Below are 26,398 nucleotides of genomic sequence, written 5' to 3'. Positions count from 1 at the left end.
ACCCATAACAAGCAGTGTACTCCAAGGATCAGTCTTGGGGTCTCTGTTGTTTGGGATATACTCTTTTGAGGTGCAGGCCAAAACCAGTGGGCTATGGTTGAACAAGTTTGCAAATGACTGCAACTGGGTGTTATCAATTCCCTTAGTGATGTGGACATCCTCCAAGAGGGTTTCACTCAAACAAATGACTGGAGCCCAAATCATGGCCTCAAACTGACTGCCAAAAAATGCATCATCATCCCCTTTGGGGAGACTGATGTCCCCACAAATTATCACATTAATAACAAGGTCCTAAGCACGCAGTCAGTTGTGATGGACTTGGGCACCCAGGTTGATATCAAACTAACTTTTGACCACCACATTGCCTCCGTTGTAAGGAAAGCTTTCTATATGGCCCACCTCATTAGTAAGGGTATCTCATCTAGAGACAAGGTGGTCATAAAATCCCTGTATTCTTCCTTCATAAGACCCATTATTGAGTACAATGCACGTTTCAGCATGTACCTCACAAAGCACATGCAGCAGCTAGAGAGACCACAGAGGTTCCTCACAAGGAGAATCCAGGGCCTTAAACATCTACCTTACACAGACAGGCTAAAGGCCCTGTCCCTCTACTCAGTCTCATACAGACTCCTCAGAGGTGACCTCTGTCTGGTATACAAAGCAATCTCAGACCCCGCCTTGATGGGACTGCTGCATATCTGCAAGTCAAGCTCCACTTGAGTAACCCGGACGCGCAACCTCACCTGGTATGTGACCTCAATAGGACTTGCTGGCAGGACAGATTTTTTGTCCCAGAGACCCCCCCTTCTATGGAATAGACTCCCTCTCCACATCAAGCAGAGTACCTCATTAACCCTTTTTAAGTGCATCATGGATAACTGGATGGGGAACAGAAAATACACCCCTGGGATTCCACCTGTGTCCCTGCTGGACAGGGGTCGGGTGATGACTTTTCGGAACATGGGCTAATTCTTGGCTAGGCTTGTAAGGGCCACAGGGCCAATAGCCTAGTAACTTCCTATGAAAATCTGCAGAACTAGAAAAAATAAAACTGAATCTAAACCTCTCCCTAGAGTTCCACAATATTCACTGAAACCAGAAGCAGAGTCTGGAATCAAACCTGTAATTCAAGTCCTTAATATAACAAGGAATAATAGTGCCAGCTAAAAGCCTTGGTAATACTCCTATTCTCCCTGCAAAGAAGCCAGGAAATGATACTTATAGGTTTACGCAAGATTTGAGAACTGTAAAAATGCAGTTTTGCCAACTTTTCCTGTGGTTCCAAATCCAGCAACAATACTGAGCTGCATGCCACCTACATCAAAATATTTTTCTGTGACTGATCTGTGTTCAGCATTCTTTTCTATACGAATCGACCCTGAAATCCATTTTCTGCTTCCCTTTACTTATAAGCGACAGTAGTATATACATGGACACAGTTACCACAGAGATGCACTGAATCTCCATTAGTTTCTCAAATTCTAAAAAAGATTTGGAAAAGGTGACATTTCCAGGTGGATCTGTGTTAGTGCAATATGTAGATGATTTACTAACAGCATCAGATTCTTTTCAGCAGCGTCAGAAGGATACAATGTTCCTTTTAACTATTCTTGCAGAAAAGGGAAATAAGGTGTTGAAAGAAAAAGAAAAATTACAGCTATGGTCATATCTGGTACATTATCTTAATCATCTGATATCTCAGGGTAGCAGGCAGATGGTACCATGTCATACTGAGGCAATAGATATAGCCCCACAACCAACTACTCAGCATCAGCTTAGATCTTTCTTAGGTATGACAAGATATTGCAAGACAGTCGATTTCTAACTCTGCAGAAATTGCTAAACCTTTAACAAATCTTTTAAATCATGATACGCCAGAGTCCCTCCCTTGGGACGGTGAAGAGAAAAATTCAACTCAAAATTTGAAGCAAGCTTTAGCTACTGCTCCAGTATTGCAGAAGACTTTCATTTTACTTTGTCATGAAATAAATGGATTTGCTCAGGGAGTGCTTGCAAAAAACATGGAGACAACTATTGTCCATTACCTTATAGTACATCACTTGATTCTGTTACAAAGGGACTCCCCCCTCATGTTTAAGAGAGGGGTCACTGCCACCATTCTAGTTGATCTTACACAATCACTGGTGCTCAGGCATGATGTTACAATAACCATCCCTCAGTCTGTATTAACTCTGTCTTACCTAAAATGAAAACCCAACCCCTCTCGACTGCACGTCTAACTAAATGTAAATCTTACTCTTCTTTCTGATCCATCTATTTTTCTTATACGCTGTCTTGTTCTAAATCCTGCATCTTTGTTACCTAGTGCACTCCTATACCCAATTCTGAACTGAACTTATTTGTGGATGGTTCCTGTGGAAGCAATCAAAATGGAAATTTCATTGCAGAAATATCTGTCTGCACCAGTAATATTTTGCTTCAACAAAAACTAGAACATGCAATTTCTGACCAGGTAGCTGAGCTAGTGTCTCTACAAGGGGCTTGTCAGTTAGCCAAAGACAAAGTTGCCAATGTCTACTTCGACAGTCACTATGCCTTTGATGTAGTACATGATTTTGGGCACTTTGGAAACAGAGGGGATTCTTCAGGAACTTAGATTAAAAATTCTTTTTTATGTCAATGCTCTGTTAAATTCTCTTTTCTTATCTAAATAATTAGCAATAGTTAAATACTCTGCCCATCAAAAGGGTATAGATAATGTTTCAAAGGAAAATTATTTGGCAGATAAAGCTGCTAAGCAAGTTGTAGGAGGACTTTGTGCAAAAATACGTGATGTTATTGCAAGAATCTAACAGTGATGTGTTTGATTTTAAGAGTGTGTCAGTTTTCCAAGCTGAAGTTTCACAGGAAGAAGTTCAGAGGTGGCATAAAGATGGATGCAGTAAATCTGATGATGGGTTATGGTGACATCTGGATGGCCGACTAGGGTGCCTGCCTCCTTGCTACCTTACCTGGTAAGGGCATATCATTTACCAGCCCATGCAGGTAAGACAGCATTATTTAATCAAATTACCTGAAGTTGATATACCCCTAATGTCTCTTCTTTGATACTTCGGTATGTTAATAAATGTGCAGTATGTTTAAAACACAAGATTCTCAAACATTAGGGCTGCATGCTTACCTCCACCTTGGGGACCTTTTGTTAATGTGCAGCTAGAATTTGTCCAGATGCCAAAGGCCTGTAATTTACCATATATATTGGTGCTGTTATGCATGTTTTCTGCAAGGGTGGAAGCTTGCCCATGCCACAAAGTAGATTCTGTAACAACTGTTAAAAAATTTATCTTTGAACTAATACCTAGATTTGCGGTACCTTGTACTATCAATAACGATCAGGAAACACATTTTAATAATTCCCTGACCAGAGAGCTATGCAAGATTTTTAATACTAAGTTGAGTCTTCACTCTCCCAGCTGTCTACAGTCATCTGGATTAGTAGAGTGGGTCAATAGGATCCTTAGAAATAAGATTTCTAAGATTTGTGCTGAAACAAACCTTAAATGGCCAGAGGCAATTCCCTTAGCATTTATGCATATGAGGAGTACATTAAATACTACAGGAGACTGAGCCCCTATGAAATATTAATGAGAAGACCCATGGCCCTTCCAGTTACTCCCCCTGTGTCAAATGAATTGACTTTAATGGATGATGTTCTACTGTCTTACTGCACAAACTTATTCATTTCTTGCAGCAGTACCACAGAGCTGCACCAGAAGCTCGTCCTCAACCTCCTGATCAGTCCTACCACCAACTGTGGCCTAGTAATTAGGTTCATGTTAAAACTTTCCAAAGAAAAAACTAAGTCCAAAGTGGAAAGGTCCTTTTCAAGTCCTGCTTACCACCTTTACTAAAATCCACTGCGCAGGACTACCAACTTGGATTCAGTCATTGCACTGTAGAAAAACGTGTCATGTGGGAGCCCCAGACAAACACCTTTGTCAGAAAAAGAAGATCAAAGCACAAAGGATGAACCATCTACCCCAGTGAAGGATTAAAAAAGAAAATCAACTCAGACAGCAGTCCATGATGAATCCAGTGACAACAGGTAGTTTTAGTTTGTTTTTGTTGCCATTTCCTTTTATAACCAGGTCAAGAGAAAATAGTTTCCTGTTAATTCTTCATCAGTATGCTGTGGACTTAATGTGACAAATTGTTGAGGGAGTTTGCATATACCTCATCATTCTAAGGTAGGGGGATTCTCATGCTTCCAGTCCCTGCATCTCAAGTGACACTTGAAAAGAAACTTAGTGACATTAATCTAACTTGGCATAATGTGACTGACGTTTTAAAGGTTGTATCTCTTTAGCTTGCAACCACAAATCGTGGAGACACTTTATGCTAAAAATGGGATTATGCTAAAAATGGGACTGTACAAGTTGGAACCAGCAGATGCAATAATACTAGACATGAAAGTATGCTGAAACTCTGATACTTAAAAAGCTATGATTGGGGGTGTGGCATGGGTAAGACACAGGATCAATACTACATTGTGGTAACTGTGCTTACCCATGTTTGCCTACAAACTGGCCTGATGTTGTTTTGTGGGCTACATCGCTCCTCCTGTTGAACATTTCAAGTACCCCCCAGCAGGCAGACTGAAAAATAAATGGGTAATTCACTGGGCAGAGCAAGTACTTTAGTCTTTACTGCTGGGTATGAAGAGCAAAGGATAATGCTCAAAATCACCATTGTTGTTGAAATTCTTTAGGAGGTAGCAAACCATACTTCATATCACATCAGGATGGCAAATAGAAAGGTGACTGAAATTCAATCTGTGGTATTACAAAATCATTTGGCAATCAACATAATGCTAGCTGTCAAAGTGGGCGGGGTCATGTGCCCTCATAGGAAGTTGTTCCTATATTAGTGACTATTATGATGAACAAGAAAAGTTAGCTAATTTCATGGAGCAAAGAGCCAAGGATCTGCACAGTACAACTAAACAGTGGACACTTTTTGGGTGGTTGGGCAGTGCATTTGGTAACCTGGGAACTAGTATATTACAATGTATCATTGCAATAATTGGTATTATTCTTTTAATTTTAATATTTTCTGTTCTAAGGGCTGTGATTACAAAATGCTTAATCTCACCTGCATGTGCAATGCCACTTATAAAAGTATCAAATAATGAAGAAACCACTAAACATAATGAATATTATGATACTGAAGCATATTTTATCAAATTTTAAAAAAAATAAAATATAACTGAAGGTAACAGTGTCAGAGGGAGAATGATATGCAAAGTTATTATATCTCATGTTTATTCTTCACAAAATGCATTTTAACTTTTAGTTTTTCACAAATGAGTCAAATAAAATGTTTATATTATGTTTTATGTCAAAGGAAACTGAAAAAACAGATGCAGAAATATGCAAAATATAGTTTCACTTAAGTAGTAGCTTTACACTTCAAATGTCTTACTAAACCATAGTGTATTGATAAATAGTTGAAGACAAAGTTAAGTACTAAAGGAGTTAAGGGATGTTATATTATGTCATGTTTGAAAGTCAATAAATGGTGCCAGGTATCCGTGAAAACCAGATTAATCAACAGTATGCCCTGGCCTTCTCAGGCTGGGGGATGAACCTTTGCAAGGATGTCTGTGAGACAGTGTGTACTGGTAGGGAATGTTACAAAGTTAAAGGCCAATAATTCTTAAGCACAGGTGGCCTATGTTTTAAAAAGGCACATTTGTACAATGTTCACGTGAAGCTCTAAACGAGGATCACTAGGAGAGAAAATAATTAAAAATTAAATATTTTTTTAAAGCAATGTAATGTATGAGTTATGTATGCATGAAATTGATAAAAGTATATAAATGAAGTTTTTCCTTTATTCTTTGAGACTGAAAATTTTATAGGCAGTCTCCCAGCGAAATAAACAAGTACTCTGCACATCCTGAAGTGTTATTCTTGACAGAGACTAAAAGTTAAAACTGTTATTTATCTGTGTACATTAACTTATGACAGGTGGAAATCTCCCTGTCAGATTCATAAAGCAATCTACAATCCCTAGTAAAGCATATGGAACCTCCTGGAATGGGAGATATATGTCCCTCAGAAGGTATGGGGGTATAGTTAAAGTTAAAAGATCTGCTTTTACAAATATAATGGAGAAAATATTGTCAATTTTACAAATAAATTGACATAAATAGGTCTGGAGGTTCAAAGTCAGGATTCCTAGAGGTTTTGTTGCATAAAACCTTGACGTCTTGATATAGGAAGAAATTCGTGAAACAGAGTTGATCTGTTTTATCACTCTTATTAATAACTGCATTATAACTACTATCCACCAGTAAGGTTTTACAATAATGACAAAAATACCTTCATTATCACAAACAATGCACTGTAAAGATAGCTGCTGAAATTTAAATGTACTCATTTTCATCTAAATAAGTAGAACTTCTGTTGTATGTGCTGCTTGAGCAAGGCTTACCTTGAAGCTACAACTGTCTCCATAGGAAGTACTGACAACAGCAAAGTCAATGCCAAAATTATCTCCACTGCCACCCTTCTGTAATGTACCTCAACAGGAGGAAAATAATTCAGACATGCCCTGAGCTGAAAGAGATGGTTTTAACTGGTTGCAGAACTTCAAGCTCAAGTTCCTTCATGAAAACCTGCTCCTCAATTACCATCTCATGGATTACTGGCCTATGAATTCTTGGTTTGTACTTATATAGGCAGTCTTAAATTTCTGTTTTGGTATCAAAGTTGGCGGAGTCTCTGGCACCACAAGAAAAAATATTTTCCCTGTTGCTGGGTACTGATCTGGGAAAGAAAGCTCCCAGAACTACAATGTGAAATTGACCTTTGTATATTCTTCCCTGTTTTGAATAATGATCTTAATGTTTCATGATTTCTCCAGTTTGTGATGTTTCTTTTTAGATTTCATTGAATCACCATGGTTGGCCCTTCTGTGGTACAGCTTAAGGTTGGGATTAAGTGCATACATGGTGGTATATGCAATATTTAGTGTAGGGTTAGAAGTAGGGTTTTGGTTAGTATATATATATATGTGGTTTATTTAGTTTGTTTGTGTAGGTCATATGTAGCGGGTGGTGAGGTGGGACAATTATGACGGTTCGACATTTTGAATTTTGAGGTTTAGGGTATTCGGTGTATTTGCAGTTCACGGAATATATGTCGACGTTTAGGTATTCGGGTAAGTAAATGTTCATGTTTATAATATAGACCCAAACTACCTATACTGAAATCTGTACAAATGTAATTTTTTAGACTCATCATAACAACTAAAATCATTTTCTGCAAGAATATGTTTAATGAATATCCTTTGTATAGATTCCAATTTGTGTAACTGTGTACTTCTATATGCACAGAAAGTATTAGTATTGGCCTTATAAGTTTTGTATACCTGAATTCTCAAGACATGAATTTTAACATAAGGCCCATGTTCCCCATTGCCTTGCATCTCATGATACTAACATATTTGTGATACAGAGATTTTTGTCCTCTGATACTTCACCAAGAATTGTTCTGTCTAATGTTAATGTCTGTTTTAAAAAATGCTTGCCAAAATACATCACAACATTAATTAGGGATATAATGAAGACAATAATCATGTACCCAAGCAAAAAAAACTTTCAAAATCCATTTATGACGTCAATATCATTATTTTATACTGTAACAAATCCTGTTTTACAATCATACACGTACTTATTTACCCAACAAAAACAATGTAGAGGAGGAAAGAACTAAGTTAAAAAGGAAGGACCTTGGGACAGATACCTGGAGGACCTCATAATTAACAGGTAAATAATCAGAACTGATGCCTTATACAGTTACATAGTGAGACTGATTAGTCAGCTAATTAATAATTCAGTTAATTAAGTATGGGTTGAAATTACACTTGAAAAAAGCTCTATAGACTGAATAAAGTGGTAAGCCATCAACTGCTTTTGTGAGATCCAAACAATAAATCAACAACCAGCCAGCAGTTAGACCTGTCATATAATTCTACAAGATTAGTAAAAAAAAACTGTATAATTTGAACTGTATTTAGCATACCTCAAGAAATTAAGGAGACATACTTCCAAACATTTACCCTGCAGTGATACCAAACTGATCATTCTGTACTTCATTTCATATTTAGCATTTTTAACTTTTGATGTAATAGATGATTTTTCCAAACATTTAGAACAATTACACTGCATAACAGCCTACAGAATATAATATACAAAACAAGGACTAAGTCATTGTGAATAGCAGAAATAATTATAGCAGGGATGCTATCTCGTCTCATAGTTGACACTGCATTGCTTTTTTTAAAGCACTAAAGTTTGAAAATTCTGATATAGCTGGGCATTCCACATAAGCAGTCAAAACTTGTTAAGACAGTATGAACAGTGTCTTTTAATAAATCCGAACTTACAAAATATTGGTTGAACTCACTGGCAATAAGTTTTGACTATGTAATAATATTATTATTATGCATCACTAAAGTATAACTTTGTACATATAACTGAAGTTGTGTATCTATAATATTTTTATTGTGAAGATCATTTGCTAATCTTATTTCAAATTAGATTTTATCATGCTGTAATCAACTTTAATTTTTTGCTGAATTTATTGAGAATAGTTTTATTTCTACAAGTTTGATATTTTTAACCACTAAAATAAACATCTGTTTTCTTTTTGTATAAATTGACTAGATTCAGATTCTACCAACAAAGAAATTTACCATGTTCTTTAATTCATAATGAATCACATTTTTTTTCATGCACCCCTATTAATATTTGGCAAAACGGAATCCCTTACAAATTACAGCACTGACAGCACCCCCCCCCTCCCCGAGTTCCAACCCAGTGGTTCGAGACTTAGGAACATAGGTTGATAGTAATCTGAACTTTGACCACCAAGTTTACAAAGTGGTAAGGAAAACCTTTTAAGCAGCGCACCTTATAAGCAAGGCTATAGCATCCAGGTCAAGGAATGTTATAATTCCACTGTACTCGACCCTCATCAGACCACTAATGTATAATGCACCTTTCTGCATGCACCTCACCAGACACCTGCAGCAGCTGTACAGACATCAGAGAGTTCTCACTAAGAAAATACAGGGACTCCAAACCATGATGTAACATGGACAGGCTGAAAGCCCTGACACTTTACTTTGTATCTTATATGCTGCTGAGAGGTGACCTGTGCCTGGCCTATAGTGCAATCTCCAACCCTGTCCTAATGGAAATGCTGCACATCCACAAGTAAAATGGCGCAAGAGTCATTCACTCTAGGGAACAACAACAAAAGGAAGAAACTTTTGCAGAAAAGAGGAAAATCCCAGGATGCAAAAAACTCCCTTACTAGCCTCAGTAAGAAACTGAGATGCCTCATAAAATCCTCCAAAGCTAGTTATGAAAATAAAATTGCCAAAGATTCCAAAGACAACCACAAAGCATTCTATAACTATGTCAAGAATCTAAATGGCAATGCTCAGATCTGCTCTGAGCTAAAACAGAATGGCAATAAATATACTGATCCAAAGGATATTGCCAATATCCTGGCAGATCGATTCAGTGCCAACTTCACCCCCCTCTCACCCCCTAAATGGCCCATCTCAATACCGGAAGATTGCCAAATTCCAGTAATAACGGCCACACAGGTACAAAACGCACTCTCTAAAGCCAAGAATACAGCATCCATGGGACCAGATGACATCCCGGGCTCTTGTGGGGGTGTTGACCAGCTGCTCCAAGGCATCTGCATTGACAAAGTCAAGGCATCGCTGGGCATTTGTGTGTTGGCATGAGTAGTTCTTCCAGTCTATGGTTGGACAGTTAAAGCCACCCAGCATCAAGGTAAAGGGTAGAGTGGACATCTTGAGTCAAAGTTGGGGGCCTGCAGCTAGCTATGATTTGAATAGGGGTTTTGTCAATGGTTAAGCTGCACCTGAAATGTCTCTTGTATGTTATACTGTTTGACCAGCCTGGAGGTGTGTATGTCTTTAATATATACTGAAACTTCACCTCTTTTTGTTTTGCTGCTCACGGTTAGGGGTCTGAACGTATGATAGGTGAGTAACCTGGTATGGCTGGGGTGCTCTCCACAGCTTTGAACCAGGTTTTTGTGACTGCACAAATGTCAACATCTTCCAGGGTTAAGAATGCTTGCAATGAGTGCAGTTTCATGTTTAGACTCCAAGCGTTTAGCGGCATGACCAATAATTTTCATGTTGGTAATTTTGACCTCACGGCATTGCCTAAAAAGGCACTAGGGGGAGGCAAGAACCTTTGCCAGAAGCCTGAAGTCCAAAGGAGACAGATGTAGGCCATCTCTGGCAAAGTATCCTGGTCTGTTGATTATGTCTTCCCTGGTTATGGTTAAAAGGTACTGGATCCCAAGCTGCCAGATACTGTCCCACAGTGAATCTGTATATACTTTAATCATAACCAGTCTTGTAAAGTTTTCTAATTAAATATGGAATATCTATTTTTTTTTTTAATTTTAAACCAGACAGTAATAAAATGGCAATCCTAAATTTACTATAATCGCTTCTGGATACAATACCGATGGAGGTTCAGATGAATCAATTACAGAATTATCAATACAACCTGTAGATGAGCAATTTTGATCAATATCTGTAACGTGTCACTACTATGTGTAAAAAATAATACTGAACACCACGATGAAATAAAAACCTCTGCACAAGTATAACAAGTCCATAGAAAGTGTAAAAATATAACGGTTATGTGCAGAAGTTACCTAGGCAGTCCACGAAATAGTGATGTCAGATAAAAAAGTCCAAACTCAAAAAGCACAACTCTTTGTCTCTTCAGACCAGTTCAGCTTCAAATAAATCCAACTTTCAATAAGAAATCTTCAACCAAACTCAGGATAATAGTTAATAGCTGCAGTTTATTGTAAAAACAGGTGAGCGCTTTCGCTATTCAGCTTTTTCAAACCATGATACACCATTAAAACTGTGACCATATATATACTGGCTTCAAACCAATTACACAATTGGTTTCAGTCTATTTAGTAATTAGTTTAATAATTAACCAATTAGAGTTAAAATTTATTAGAACTGCAAAACTTAATAATATTTTATACATAAAGCAATATATAACTCATCTAGTGAAAATATATTATATTCCAATAATTTTCTATGTTTAAAACATTTATACATATATATAATCAAAACATAAACTTTTAAAAAATATATATATATGCATTCTAAAAACAATGAAAAAAGTCCATACCACAACAAAAAGACACTTATAGATGGTAGTATACAGATTGCTATTGTATACTACATGCTTTACTTAATATATATTGGATTTCCAAGGAATTTTTTATTTTTAATTAATATTTAAACCTTCTCTTTTTCAGTTTTGGTTTAATGGGAACATTATCATTCAGTCCCGGGGGGCTGTGGGCTTGTAGGCGTATAATCCAGTCTGCCTCTATTTCCTCAGTCCTACTTCTGATGTCTCCTTCTCTCACTGTAGGTATATTAGTAGATATAATCAAAAATCTAAATTCATGGGTAGGATCTGTCTCCATGGTATGCTTAGATAGGGCATTAACCTCAGATTTAATTTTTATCTGGTATAGGTGCTCTCGTATCCTATTTTTGAACTTTCTATCTGTTTTACCTACATAGAATGCTTGGCATTCTATGCAGGTTGCCAGGTAAACTAAATGTTCTGTGTTACATGTCCCATACATTGTAAAAGTGTAAATCTTAGATGTTACAGGGTGAATGAACATGTTAGTGGTATTAATAAATTGACAAAAATTACATCTACCACATTTCGTTGTCCCTCTGGAACTTGTTATCCCAGGGTTCCATGTATTTGGGCAACAGAGTAGCCTATGTAAATTCTTTTTATTTTTAAACACATAACTGGGTTGGTCACCCACTATTCCTTTTATATTGGGGTTTATAGTCAATATATCCCAATATTTGCTAAATACATCTCTAATTTGGTTAATATCTTCTGTGTAATGAAGTGACACTTTTTGATATTTCTTATATCTTCCTTCTTTCAATCTCTGTTGCCCAGTATAGTATTCTACACCTGTCCTTGAAAAATAGGGGCATGCCTGTTCATCTCTATCTACTTTAACCTTATGAAAGCTCTCTTTAATTTCTTCTTCTTTATAGCCTCTAACCACTAACCTATCATTAAGGTTGGTCAATTCTTTTTCATACTGCTCTTGTAAAGGATTTAACCTTGATACTCTGACCGCCTGTCCTCGTACAATGTTTTTGAAAACATGTTTAGGATGCATACTATTTCTGTTTAATAACGTGTTTCTGTAACACTTTTTCCTGTATACTCCCGTGTTGAATGTACCATCACCTAACCTTTGGAGTGAAACATCTAAGAATGCTATACTATCATAGGAAGAGTTAATGGTAAATTTAAGGAAGGGTACCAACTCATTAACTTCTGAATAAAATTCGTTCAATTCACTCAATGAACCATCCCACAAAAAGAACAAATCATCCACAAACCTCCTATAAAAACGGACGTTGCGGATAAATTTATTCAACGAGAAAAGATTCTCTTCTTCCCAAATTGCCATTACTAGGTTGGCGTAGCTATTGGCACAAGAAGTGCCCATAGCTACGCCATCCTTTTGCAAATACAGACTCTTCTCAAAAAAGAATATGTTATTTTCCAACACTAAAGTAAGCATTTCACTAATTGTTCTCTTTTTATTTAGAGGCATGTCCGAGTGCCTATCTAGGCACAATTTAATATAAGCTATCCCAGTCTCATTAGGTATTTTTGTAAAAAGAGAAACTACATCCATCGTAACCATTATTATAGACCTTACATCTTTTAAGTCAACAGCTGTACTATAAAAATCCAGGAGAAATTGTTTCGAGTCTCTTAAAATATGTTTATTGGAATTCACAATAGGCCTCAAAGATTTCTCTATATAAATAGAAATGAACTCTGTAACCCAGCCTTGACCTGAGACTATAGGTCTCATTGGTGGTTGTGTGGGGTTTTTGTGTATCTTTGGTAGCCCCTGAATGACTGGGATAACAGGGAATTCCACAAACAAAAAGTTATATTCAATGGGGCCTATAAATTTATTTTCTTGTAATTCCTCTAGTTTATCATGTACTCTACTAACATAATCTTTAATTTTAAAACTAGCTATATGTTGATAGTGGTTCCTATCACTTAACAGTTCTAGCATACTATCAATGTATTGGTCTTTATCCATTATAATGGTAGGTCCCCCTTTATCTGCAGGTCTAATAGATATATTCATATCTTCTCTGAGACTCTGTAAAGCAGAATATTGTTTTTGGGATAAATTTCTTTTTCGGGGTCTATACTCTATACCATTATCAAGGTTTAACAGATCTTTCTCAACTATTTTGCTAAAAGTGTCCAAATTCGGATGTAATACAGGAACAAATAAACTAGGTCTTCTAAGTTGAATAGAGTCATTTATTTTTTCTTCATTGCTATCACTAAACATCATTTGTAACTGAACATTCCTTACAAACATCTTAACATCTAATATAGTTTCCGTGACATTACTTTTTGTTGAGGGTATAAAAGACAACCCTTTACTTAAAACCTCTTCTTCTGCTCTACTCAATGGCCTATGTGATAAGTTATAAACTAGGTCATTTTCTCCCACATCCTTTTTACAGTTGGTTCTTTCATCTCCATGTCTGTAGCCTTTCTTTTTTGTCTTCCCATGCTCATTGATCTGTTCCTGCCTTTGTATGAGGCTTCTGCTATAGGGAAAGGGCATTGTTTATCAAACCCTATACTAATACTATCTTTCATGGCTGTAGTATTCTTACTACGCACTACCATCTGTTCACTCGCTTTTGCTGGTTCTAAATTAGTCGACGCTATTCGTCCAGCACTGCTAGAGACATTAGACCTAAAAATGCTGTAGCTATTACTGTTTTTAGTAGTCATATCCAAGCCTATTCTATCACCTTTAGTTATGGCCTCATTCTCTTCAACAGTAGTATCAGTATCAACAGAGGTAATGTTCGCTTCACTGGCAGTAATTAAATGCATATCATTACTATGTACAGAATCATTAATACCTGAATTAACAGTATTTGCGACTGATGCATTAGCATTCACTTTAGTAGCATTTCTAAAAGTATTAACATTCAAAGTACTGTCCCTATTAACCCTCGGCCAAGTAAAGACTTGACCATTTGTAAAATCATGTACATCTCTAACTAACTTTTGTTTTTTCTGTTCTTTAAGCCTTCTTTCATATAACAAAGCAGAATCCAACATACGATCCAACAGTGGGTCAATAACAGTACATGAGAAACTACTATACAAGTCTTTTTGTCTCTTTTCGATTTCTTCTTGCAATTTCTTCTCTTCAGGTGCAAAAAATTCATTTAATAATTTCATATAATTAATACTAATGGCTATGTTCAGCTGCTGCCATCGAAAAAGTAATTCAGGGTATGTATTACCTGTTGTGGGCATTTTAAGAACCCTGAGCCCTCTAGGTATAATCCGCTTCTCTATACACACCTCGAAGTGGAAGCGCTGCATCTGAAGTCTTTTTAGTTTTAGTAAGTCCGATTCCATCGATGTTAACATGGAGTTCACAGTTTCATTTTGAGCGTTACTAAGTCGCACGCCATTCTGAGCCGTTAGTAAATCCACTTCAGCAAACGGATTAACGTCAGGGACTACGCAACGATGCAACCTAGAATGTACCACTCTTTCTTCAGGCACAGGGGTTGGATTGTAAGGCAATTCAATGGATTCAGCCAACTCTTCTGCCATAGTTAGTGGATCTACTAACGGCTCAGAATGGCGTGCGACTTAGTAACGCTCAAAACGAAACTGTGAACTCCATGTTAACATCGATGGAATCGGACTTACTAAAACTAAAAAGACTTCAGATGCAGCACTTCCACTTCGAGGCCATAACTAAAGGTGATAGAATAGGCTTGGATATGACTACTAAAAAAGTACAGTTTTGTACCTACCATAAATGTAGATGTTCGAGGATCCACATTGCTGCAGTCCTAACTATTGGGTAGTCCGCTGTCCAGTCGGCCCGAATACCAAAGTATAAGGCTGACGTCGGTCAGGGCGCATTAGACTGACGTCAGTACGTCAGGGTACTAATGCGCATGACCGACGCCATATCCTCAGTCTTTTCTTGCCCCAGATGTCAGAAGACCCTAAAAAGACAAGGCCCAATATACCTGCACCAAAAATATGTACAATATATACAAAAATATCAGCATATAACCTCACCTACACAACCACCCCTAAACACAGAGGGGAAGGAGGGAGGGTAAATTGGACTGCAGCAATGTGGATCCTCGAACATCTACATTTATGGTAGGTACAAAACTGTACTATGTTCTTCGTTCCACATTGCTGCAGTCCTAACTATTGGGTAGAATCCCAAAGCAGAGGTAAGGGAGGCTGGCAAATCATAAAGAAGCAGGAGCTGACAACATGCCTTACAAAATAGCTGTGGCAAAACCAGCCCTAGACTTAGAGTAGAGAGGAAGGTGATAATGCTTAGAGAAAGTATGCACTGAACTCCAAGTAGCTGCCTCCAAAATATCCTTAGTTGCCACCCCTTAGAAATGCTGTTGAAGTGGCAGTAGCCCTAGTGGAATGAGGCCTAATCCCAGCTGGAATCTCCTTGCCATGATGGGAATAACAAAATGCAATGCAAAACCCAATCCACCTAGAAATAGTTTGTTTTGACACCGGCTTGCCCTGCGAACTCAAAGCAAAAGAAACAAACAACTGCTGAGACTGCCTAAAATCCTTAGTCCTGCTCAAATAATAACGCAATTGCCTGTGCACATCTAAAGTGTGCAAAATCTTTTCCCTTTATTTTGGGGTCTGCATAAAAGTAGGCAAATGAATAGTTTGGTTTAAAGCCACACTAGAAACCACCTTAGGCATAAAAGAAGGATTAGTACGTAATGATACCCTATCCTTATGGAAAATCAAAAGGGCCCTACTGCCATAAGGGCCTGCAACTCAGACACCCTTCTTGCAGAAGTAATAGCCAACAGAAAAGCAGTCTTCCATGACAAGTATTTCAATTCAGCAGTAGCTGCAGGCTCAAAAGGTTGTAGAGTAAGTTTTTCCAACACAAAATTGAGATCCCAAGCAGGAGTAGGAGCTCTACGTGGGGTCTTATATTCTTTGCCCTCTAAGAAACTGCTTGAACAAAGGATGCGAAAACAATGGTGGGTCACAATCATAGTGAGCTGAAATTGCTGCAGCATGAATCTTAATGGAAGAGAAGGACAAACCTTTGTCCAATAACTCAGTAAGATATTGAAGAGCCACACTCAAATTAGGCTCAGAAATCTCCAAATTCTTTGCTGTACTCCAAAATAAAAATCTCTTCCATTTTTCTGCGTACACTTTCCTTGTACTAGGTCTTCTAGCTTCCATAATCACATTTAAAACTTGTTGAGGAAGTTGAGACCTGCTGTGTTTCAACACAGAATATGCCAGGCTGTTAGATGAAGAGAGTGGAGCTTGACATTGAGCAGATGACCGTCCTTCTGAGATAACAGATGTGGAATCAAAGGTAAAGGCCATGGAGGCTTCCTTACCAGACTCCTTAGTAGTGGGTACCAGTGTTGCCGAGGCCAATCTGGAGCTATTAAAATCATCCTTGGCTTGTCTTGTCTGACCTTTAAGAGCACCTTTGGAAGAAGAGGCAGAGGTGGAAAGGCATACACATGAAGATTTTTCCAACTGAAAGAAAGAGCATCCACTTTCCAAGCTGTGTGATGAAACCCCTTTGTGCAAAACTTTGGCAGCTGGTGGTTTAGTGGAGAAGCGAACAGATCTATGTCTGGAGTTCCCAGGACACTGTCAATTTCTGAAATACATGAAGATCCAGTTTCCACTCGTGGGGATCCATGATTTGTCTGCTTAACACATCTGCTAAGGAGTTCTGTGCTCGGCAGAAACCTTGCCTGAAGAGTTAGTTGCAAGCTGAGTGCAGTCTCCCATAAAATCATTGCTTGCCTGCATAGAGGATAAGAATGTGTTCCCCTTGTTTGTTGATGTACCACATGACAGTTGTGTTGTCTGTTAGAATCAACACCTGCCCTGGAAGAAGTAACTCCTTGAAAGCCATTAATGCAAACTGGACTGCTAACATCTCCTTCATGTTGATATGTAGATGCTGTAGTCTGGCAGGCCACTTGTCTTGTATCCACTTTCCATTTAGATGAGCTCGCCAAGCAATGTCCGAGGCATCTGTCGTTAAAATCTGACTCGCCTCTGGCCGGGTCACAGAGAGTCCCTTGTTTAGGTGACATTCCTGAGCCCACCACAAAAATTCTGTTTGAAGGCAAGGTATTATTTGAATGACAGTGTCCAAATCCTGGCAGTGCTGTGTCCATACATTTTTGAGATACCATTGCAGCTTCCTCATATGCAGTTTGGCATTGGGAAGCACCAGAATACAAGATGCCATGAACCCTAATGCTTGAAGGACTGTCCTTGCAGTCAGCACGGACTGATGAGATAGTTGATGGAAGTAAAAGGATAGACTCTGTTGTTTGTCCGGGGTTAAAAAGGCCATCTGGGCTGCTGTATTCAGTCTCACACCCAGAAAGCACATGTCTTGAGAGGGTACTAGACTGGACTTTATTTCGTTCACAGAATACCCTAGGCATCTTAGCACTGCTATAACATATTCCAGATGCTGTAGAAGGTCTTCCTTTTCTTGAGCCAGAATCAGGCAATCGTCTAAGTAAGGATAGATTTGAATTCCTTGTAGCCTGAAGTAAGCTATCACTGGAGCCAGAACCTTTGTGAATACTCTGGGCGCAGTAGATAAGCCAAAGGGCAATCCAGAGAACTGATAATGAGAATTTCCAGCTCGAAAACGCAGATACTTCCTGCAACTTAGTCTTATAGGCACATGAAGGTAAGCTTCCTTGAGATCTAAAGTTACCATCCAGTGATCTTTGCCCAGCAGTGGTAAAAGCTGTTGTAACGTCAACATCTTGAACTTTGGAATGTCCAGATAAGTGTTGAGGATAGATAAATCCAAAATTGGTCTCCACGTGTTCCCCTTCTTTGGTACTAGGAACAGGCGAGAATAAAATCCTAGGCCCCTTTCTGATACAGGGACTGGCTGAATGGCCCCTATTTGGAGTAACAGAGAAATTTGCTTGTGAGCCTCTGTCCTTTGTGGAGGAGGAACGTCTGGCATGCCTTTGAAAAGGTGCAATGTATGGAAATAAAACCTGTAACCGTGGTGAATGATATCCAACACCCATCTGTCTTGAGTAATTAAATCCCAATTTTCTTTGAAAAGAGACAGTCTTCCTCCCAAAGGAGCTGCCAGACGAGAATCTACTGGCAGCTGAAAAGGCAGGTCATTGGGTCTGTTTACGAAAGGACTGACCCCTGCCCTCACCAGAAGTCTGAGCAGGTGAACTCCTGTTCTAGGCCTAAAAGAACCTTGAGCTCTGCCCCTACCACGTCTAGACCTACCCCTAGACTGGGAATCATAAGCAGGATATGTCCATCCCTTAGTAGGCCAATTTCTACTAAACTTCGGTGGCTGCACCTGCAGAAATCTTTAACAGTTTGCATAGACTTAGCTTTGTCCTCCATTTTCTTTAAAACTGCTTCCACAGGTGAACCAAACAACACATCAGACTGTAAAGGAGCATCCAAAATCCTTGTCTTAACATGCTCAGCTAAATTCTGATCCCTCAACCAGGCATGCCTGCGAAGAACAGAACTAGTGGCAGCCACCCTCGAGGAGGCCTGTACAGCATCAAAACCACATTGCAAAGAATGCTTACCCACTTGTTCAGACACATGAACTAAATCCAGCAACTCTTTACACTCAATACCTTCCGCCAAAGCATCCACCTTAGATTTCAATTGTGAAAGGAGATAATTTTGATATTTTAGCATGTGAAACTGACAATTCAACGCCGTCATGGCTAAAGTGGAAGAAGTATACACTTTCTTTCCCCATCTATCCAAAGCCCTTGCCTCTTTATCAGTGGGAACAGGGTTTTTAACAACAGAGGCCTTAACACCTTTAGGTCCCTGAGAAACAGTTTCGGGGTCTGCCCTAGGACTCTTAGAAAGATACTTATGAGCTTCAGGCACCCTATAGTACCTATCAGGTTTAACAGGAGCAGGAGGCAAAGAATCAGGATTCAGGGAAGCCTCTGCAAAAACATCTTCCACCACATTCAACACAGGAGGTATAGCTAAGGGCCTATGCTGGGGTAAAACAAGAATTCCTAAGCCTTTTCCTGGAATCAGAGTAATCCTGGCCTTCCCATTTAAAGTGTTCCCTCATGGAATGCAGAGTCTCTGAAAATGAGAAATCCTCAGGAGGAGAAGCTGTAGGAGTGGAATCATCCACATCAGAATCAGAATAAGGAGGATACTCTTGCAAATCTTCCCGCAGAAGACTCAGAAGCCTCTGAACACTGTTCAAAACTGTCAAACTCAGGTTCCACTCTAGGCCTCTTATCAGGTGGGGTCATAGAACCTCTAATCATAGTAATCAAATCTTCTGCCATTTTAAGCATATGTTTCTTAGGCACAGAACCTGAAGTGCTAGGAGAAGCCCCCACTGAAGCTAAACTTGGCCTACCTCTCAAAGAAGTTTTGGAAACAGAAGGAGAGGCTCTAACTACCTTGGGAAGAGAGGGAAGAACAGTTACCTGAGAAGCCCCTTCAGCCTGGCCTACCTCCTGAGAAGGCACATCCTGTAACAGTAAAATCTCTGCCTGAGACTCCAAAGAAACTCCTGGCAAAACCTCTGGCTCCACTGAGCCTTCTAAAGAACCGACGACTGGGACTGCCGGTTCATCAACCCTAGGCTTTGCTGTTTTGTCCTTGCGCTTTTGACGAAGCGGGCCGGAGCATCCGACGGCATTTTATAATTGCAACGCTTCCCAAACACTAACCTGGCACAGTCTAACCTTCTCTTAATAGTGCGTTTGTTAAATCTAGCACAAGAGCGGCATCCAACAACGTCGTGCTCAGGCCCTAAACAAGGTATACACAAGGTATGGTAATCCCTATGAGGTATCTGTTTCCCACAAGAAATACAGTTATTCACTTTTTCTGACATCCGGTTAAATACTGAGGCAAGAAAAAACCAAAATGTTCCCAACGGGTACTTAGCCAACTTTGATTCGGTCTGAAACTCCGACTTCAGAAAATTTCAGAACGCCAACCTGCACTCGCAAAACTGCTTCTGCATCGGACCATGCGGCAAAAAAGACTAAGGATATGACGTCGGTCATGCGCATTAGTACCCTGACGTACTGACGTCAGTCTAATGCGCCCTGACCGACGTCAGCCTTATACTTTGGTATTCGGGCCGACTGGACAGCGGACTACCCAATAGTTAGGACTGCAGCAATGTGGAACGAAGAACATCAGTAATAGCTACAGCATTTTTAGGTCTAATGTCTCTAGCAGTGCTGGACGAATAGCGTCGACTAATTTAGAACCAGCAAAAGCGAGTGAACAGATGGTAGTGCGTAGTAAGAATACTACAGCCATGAAAGATAGTATTAGTATAGGGTTTGATAAACAATGCCCTTTCCCTATAGCAGAAGCCTCATACAAAGGCAGGAACAGATCAATGAGCAGGGGAAGACAAAAAAGAAAGGCTACAGACATGGAGATGAAAGAACCAACTGTAAAAAGGATGTGGGAGAAAATGACCTAGTTTATAACTTATCACATAGGCCATTGAGTAGAGCAGAAGAGGAGGTTTTAAGTAAAGGGTTGTCTTTTATACCCTCAACAAAAAGTAATGTCATGGAAACTATATTAGATGTTAAGATGTTTGTAAGGAATGTTCAGTTACAAATGATGTTTAGTGATAGCAATGAAGAAAAAATAAATGACTCTATTCAACTTAGAAGACCTAGTTTATTTGTTCCTGTATTACATCCGAATCTGGACACTTTTAGCAAAATAGTTGAGAAAGATCTGTTACACCTTGATAATGGTATAGAGTATAGACCCCGAAAAAGAAATTTATCGCAAAAACAATATTCTGCTTTACAGAGTCTTAGAGAAGATATGAATATATCTATTAGACCTGCAGATAAAGGGGGCCCTACCATTATAATGGATAAAGCACAATACAATGATAGTATGCTAGAACTGTTAAGTGATAAGGACCACTATCAACACATAGCTAGTTTTAAAATTAAAGATTATGTTAGTAAAGTACATAATAAACTAGAGGAATTACAAGAAAATAAATTTATAGGCCCCACTGAATATAACTTTTTGTTTGTGGAATTCCCTGTTATCCCAGTAATTCAGGGGCTACCAAAGATACACAAAAACCCTACACAACCACCAATGAGACCTATAGTCTCAGGTCAAGGCTGGGTTACAGAGTTTATTTCTATTTATATAGAGAAATCCTTGAGGCCTATTGTGAACTCTAATAAACATATTTTAAGAGATTCGAAACAATTTCTCTTGGATTTCTATAGCACAGCTGTTGACTTAAAAGATGTAAGGTCCATAATAATGGTCACGATGGATGTAGTCTCTCTTTTTACAAAAATACCTAATGAGACTGGGATAGCTTATATTAAATTGTGCCTAGATAGGCACTCGGACATGCCTCTAAACAAAAAGAGAATAATTAGTGAAATGCTTACTTTAGTGTTGGAAAATAACATATTCTTTTTTGAGAAGAGTCTGTATTTGCAGAGGGATGGCGTAGCTATGGGCACTTCTTGTGCCAATAGCTACGCCAACCTAGTAATGGCAACATGGGAAGAAGAGAATCTTTTTACGTTGAATAAATTTATCCGCAACGTCCGTTTTTATAGGAGGTTTGTGGATGATTTGTTCTTTTTGTGGGATGGTTCATTGAGTGAATTGAACGAATTTTATTCAGAAGTTAATGAGTTGGTACCCTTCCTTAAATTTACCATTAACTCTTCCTATGATAGTATAGCATTCTTAGATGTTTCACTCCAAAGGTTAGGTGATGGTACATTCAACACGGAGTATACAGGAAAAAGTGTTACAGAAACACGTTATTAAACAGAAATAGTATGCATCCTAAACATGTTTTCAAAAACATTGTACGAGGACAGGCGGTCAGAGTATCAAGGTTAAATCCTTTACAAGAGCAGTATGAAAAGAATTGACCAACCTTAATGATAGGTTAGTGGTTAGAGGCTATAAAGAAGAAGAAATTAAAGAGAGCTTTCATAAGGTTAAAGTAGATAGAGATGAACAGGCATGCCCCTATTTTTCAAGGACAGGTGTAGAATACTATACTGGGCAACAGAGATTGAAAGAAGGAAGATATAAGAAATATCAAAAAGTGTCACTTCATTACACAGAAGATATTAACCAAATTAGAGATGTATTTAGCAAATATTGGGATATATTGACTATAAACCCCAATATAAAAGGAATAGTGGGTGACCAACCCAGTTATGTTTTTAAAAATAAAAAGAATTTACATAGGCTACTCTGTTGCCTAAATACATGGAACCCTGGGATAACAAGTTCCAGAGGGACAACGAAATGTGGTAGATGTAATTTTTGTCAATTTATTAATACCACTAACATGTTCATTCACCCTGTAACATCTAAGATTTACACTTTTACAATGTATGGGACATGTAACACAGAACATTTAGTTTACCTGGCAACCTGCATAGAATGCCAAGCATTCTATGTAGGTAAAACAGATAGAAAGTTCAAAAATAGGATACGAGAGCACCTATACCAGATAAAAATTAAATCTGAGGTTAATGCCCTATCCAAGCATACCATGGAGACAGATCCTACCCATGAATTTAGATTTTTGATTATATCTACTAATATACCTACAGTGAGAGAAGGAGACATCAGAAGTAGGACTGAGGAAATAGAGGCAGACTGGATTATACGCCTACAAGCCCACAGCCCCCCGGGACTGAATGATAATGTTCCCATTAAACCAAAACTGAAAAAGAGAAGGTTTAAATATTAATTAAAAATAAAAAATTCCTTGGAAATCCAATATATATTAAGTAAAGCATGTAGTATACAATAGCAATCTGTATACTACCATCTATAAGTGTTTTTTTGTTGTGGTATGGACTTTTTTCATTGTTTTTAGAATGCATATATATATATTTTTTAAAAGTTTATGTTTTGATTATATATATGTATAAATGTTTTAAACATAGAAAATTATTGGAATATAATATATTTTCACTAGATGAGTTATATATTGCTTTATGTATAAAATACTATTAAGTTTTGCAGTTCTAATAAATTTTAACTCTAATTGGTTAATTATTAAACTAATTACTAAATAGACTGAAACCAATTGTGTAATTGGTTTGAAGCCAGTATATATGGTCACAGTTTTAATGGTGTATCATGGTTTGAAAAAGCTGAATAGCGAAAGCGCTCACCTGTTTTTACAATAAACTGCAGCTATTAACTATTATCCTGAGTTTGGTTGAAGATTTCTTATTGAAAGTTGGATTTATTTGAAGCTGAACTGGTCTGAAGAGACAAAGAGTTGTGCTTTTTGAGTTTGGACTTTTTTATCTGACATCACTATTTCGTGGACTGCCTAGGTAACTTCTGCACATAACCGTTATATTTTTACACAATGTGTCACTACTATATTCTCAGTTAAGAGATTTGTTTCTAACTGTCCATTCTCATAAATATTTTGCTACATGACAGGGTCACTTGTGAATAATCACAATCAGAATTATAGGATCGAATGTCAGGAGTAAACAAACCTGATTATTAGAATGATTGATGGATTTATCTTTCCTCTTTCTAGAAAGTATTTTATCATGAATGGTGCAGTAGTGCAGCGTATCGTTGTTGCCTCACAGCAACGGGTTTTCCAGTCTGATTCTCGGCTGGAGTGCCTTCTGTGCAGAGTCTGCAAATCCTCCTTGTGTTCGTGTGGATTTTCTCTGAGTGTTCTGGTTTTCTTCCACATTACAAAAACATGCATCTGGAGCATTTCTCCCCGGGCCTCCGCTGAAAATTGGCCTCGTTTCAAGTCGGACTTTCCTGGTAAACAAATGTTAAATAAATACATGAAACTGCCTTTTACCTACATTAAGTAATGGCTTGATTTCTATAGTAAAAATCCACCAACAGAAAGAGCACACAGGCAACCACGGACTTTCTAAGAAGCCACTGTCAATTATTCTAATAGATAAAAGAGCAGTTTATTGTGCACAACAGTACCAACGGTAAGCGCTTTCATTATCGCTTCATCAGACCTTAAATACAAAACACAACAAATGGTCTGCTTTTATACTAAAGTCAATCAACTAATTGAACCTAGTTTAACACCATTAAATTGTTAAAGCTATACACTAATAAAACTGATGAAAAGCATGACAACAATCAGTGATACAAAACTATGCAGAGTATTAAAACCACATACAACAACATCTATACATAATGCCCCCCATGATAATAAAATCAATTTAAAAATATGAAACGTCCAACTCAAAATGCTTATACACAGTTACTAGGGAAGCATCTATGTTAACTAATACAAAGTAAGAAAGAAAAGTAAGAAAAATGAAAAAGGGGGAATAGAGAAAATAAGTGGTTGCCTGTGCTGCTCTTTCTGTTTTTATTTATTTTAGCAGTGACAAGGCATTTGCTCCGTTTGTTGCAGTTTTGTTGGTTAGATTTTGATTTCTATAGTATTCATTTTTTTCTTACATTTTTATCTATTTAAATAGTAATGAAACAGTATGTGAAGTGTTATCAATTTTCTCTAAAGAATGGTTATGTATGCCCACAATGCATCTGCATTTGACATATCTGCAGTGTCTTTTTTTCCAGGAGTCTAAAAGCCAACAAAAGTGCATAAATATATACCATAATACAGGAACAACTGGTAGGCACTCAGGCAGTCACTTCATCACAGTTAAACATTTATTGTTCTGGCTAACCAATACAGATGTGCATTTCAGTAAAAAAAAAAAAAAGCTAAAATACATTACTATGCCTATTGCTATTTCTTTTTTTAATTATAGGTTCATAGGTTGGTACTAGGCTATTGGCCCTAGGGCCTATACAAGCCGAGCCATAACAATTCCCTGGCTATTTCTTTCCACTGTATCTACTTAATTTGATCACAACTGGACAACTGAGGTCCATATAATCAATGAGTTGGATAAAATGACTGGGTATTGATACAATGTGAATAAAAGCAACTGACCCCAAATGCTGTTTGATCACAGGTAAATGGTCATTCACCTGTCACAATAAAACTCCGCCATCTTCTGTTTAGCTCCAAGTATTTAGTTGCTTACTTCAGTATTCCCCTACCTGGTCTGAAGGCATTAGCAACTAATGTTAAAGTCTAAACTTCATACAAAGGCGCATGGAAAAAAGATAATATTTAGCCACAGGTCATCTGAGGTAACAAGTTCATACGTTCATACTAGGCTAACTGCCCTTGGAAGCCATTTTAAGCCTAGACAATTATCCCTTGTGAGACTCAAACCCTGCACCTTGAGTTTGTAAGGCAAGCACCTTAACCATTAGGCCACCCTCCCAACCCTATGCACCAGAAAACAAGCTCTAAGATATCCCTGAGTAGCACCAGCAGCTTAATTAAAAAAAAAAAAAAACTTGGGCCCTGGAATCACGGTGCTCAGTGCTACTGGATTTTATACAGTGCTTCTGTTCTAGTGGCCAGCACTGAAATGTAGGCACCACTAATCCAAATGCACTAACAATACCTAAAACATATCTGTCTGAGCTAATGTTGGCTTTGTCCAGATGTATCAAAAGCAGTAGGCTTAAAACAGATGAAAGGACAAATATAATATCTGTTTTTAAATTTGCATCTCTTCAGAAAATGTAACTACTTACTGTCTAAAAATGTAACTTTTTTGTACATGTGTTCTCTCGTTTTTAAAAGCCCACAATACTATGAATATAATGTCTTAACACTACATCTTTTTTTTTCTTTTTCTTTAATTTTACTCATTTAACTGTACAAACCCACAAGGCATACATGCGGTTTCAGGGAATACTAGTGAGCAATGTAAATGACTAAAAAACACACAGCATAGAAATTAAAGTATTCCAAATCAGTACAGCAGGCATGATGTTGAGTGCTCTCATGGTAATAAATTATGAAAGCGTTAATTTTATTTAAGAATCTTGCACAATGTTCACCCTCTGACAGTTATATTAAGAAACTGGACACACTCAAGTGTTACAACAGGCAGGGCAAACAACATAAATAAAGAAACTTAACATGCCTCATGCAGGGCAAGAAATTACTTTAATAAAATAAACATTCTGCCCACAGGATACCATGTTCAATTTTCAATTTAGGAACCGAAGTGTCTGATCTAACTTCCAGTTCTT

The 26,398-nt window shown here is 38.0% G+C and overlaps 1 protein-coding gene across 1 annotated transcript in view; it reads right to left on the bottom strand.

Annotated features, from left to right (window-relative positions):
* The window catches only part of LOC122813118 (uncharacterized protein KIAA1841-like), a 1,352,705-nt gene that overhangs the window by 242,712 nt on the left and 1,083,595 nt on the right, over window positions 1-26,398 (bottom strand). The gene's annotated exons all lie outside the window — the stretch shown is intronic.

The sequence above is a fragment of the Protopterus annectens genome, chromosome 1.part1 (assembly GCF_019279795.1).
Source record: "Protopterus annectens isolate FY-2018-M chromosome 1.part1, PAN1.0, whole genome shotgun sequence".
Classification (NCBI taxonomy): domain Eukaryota; kingdom Metazoa; phylum Chordata; order Ceratodontiformes; family Protopteridae; genus Protopterus; species Protopterus annectens.
This window is presented reverse-complemented; position numbering and strand designations above follow the sequence as displayed.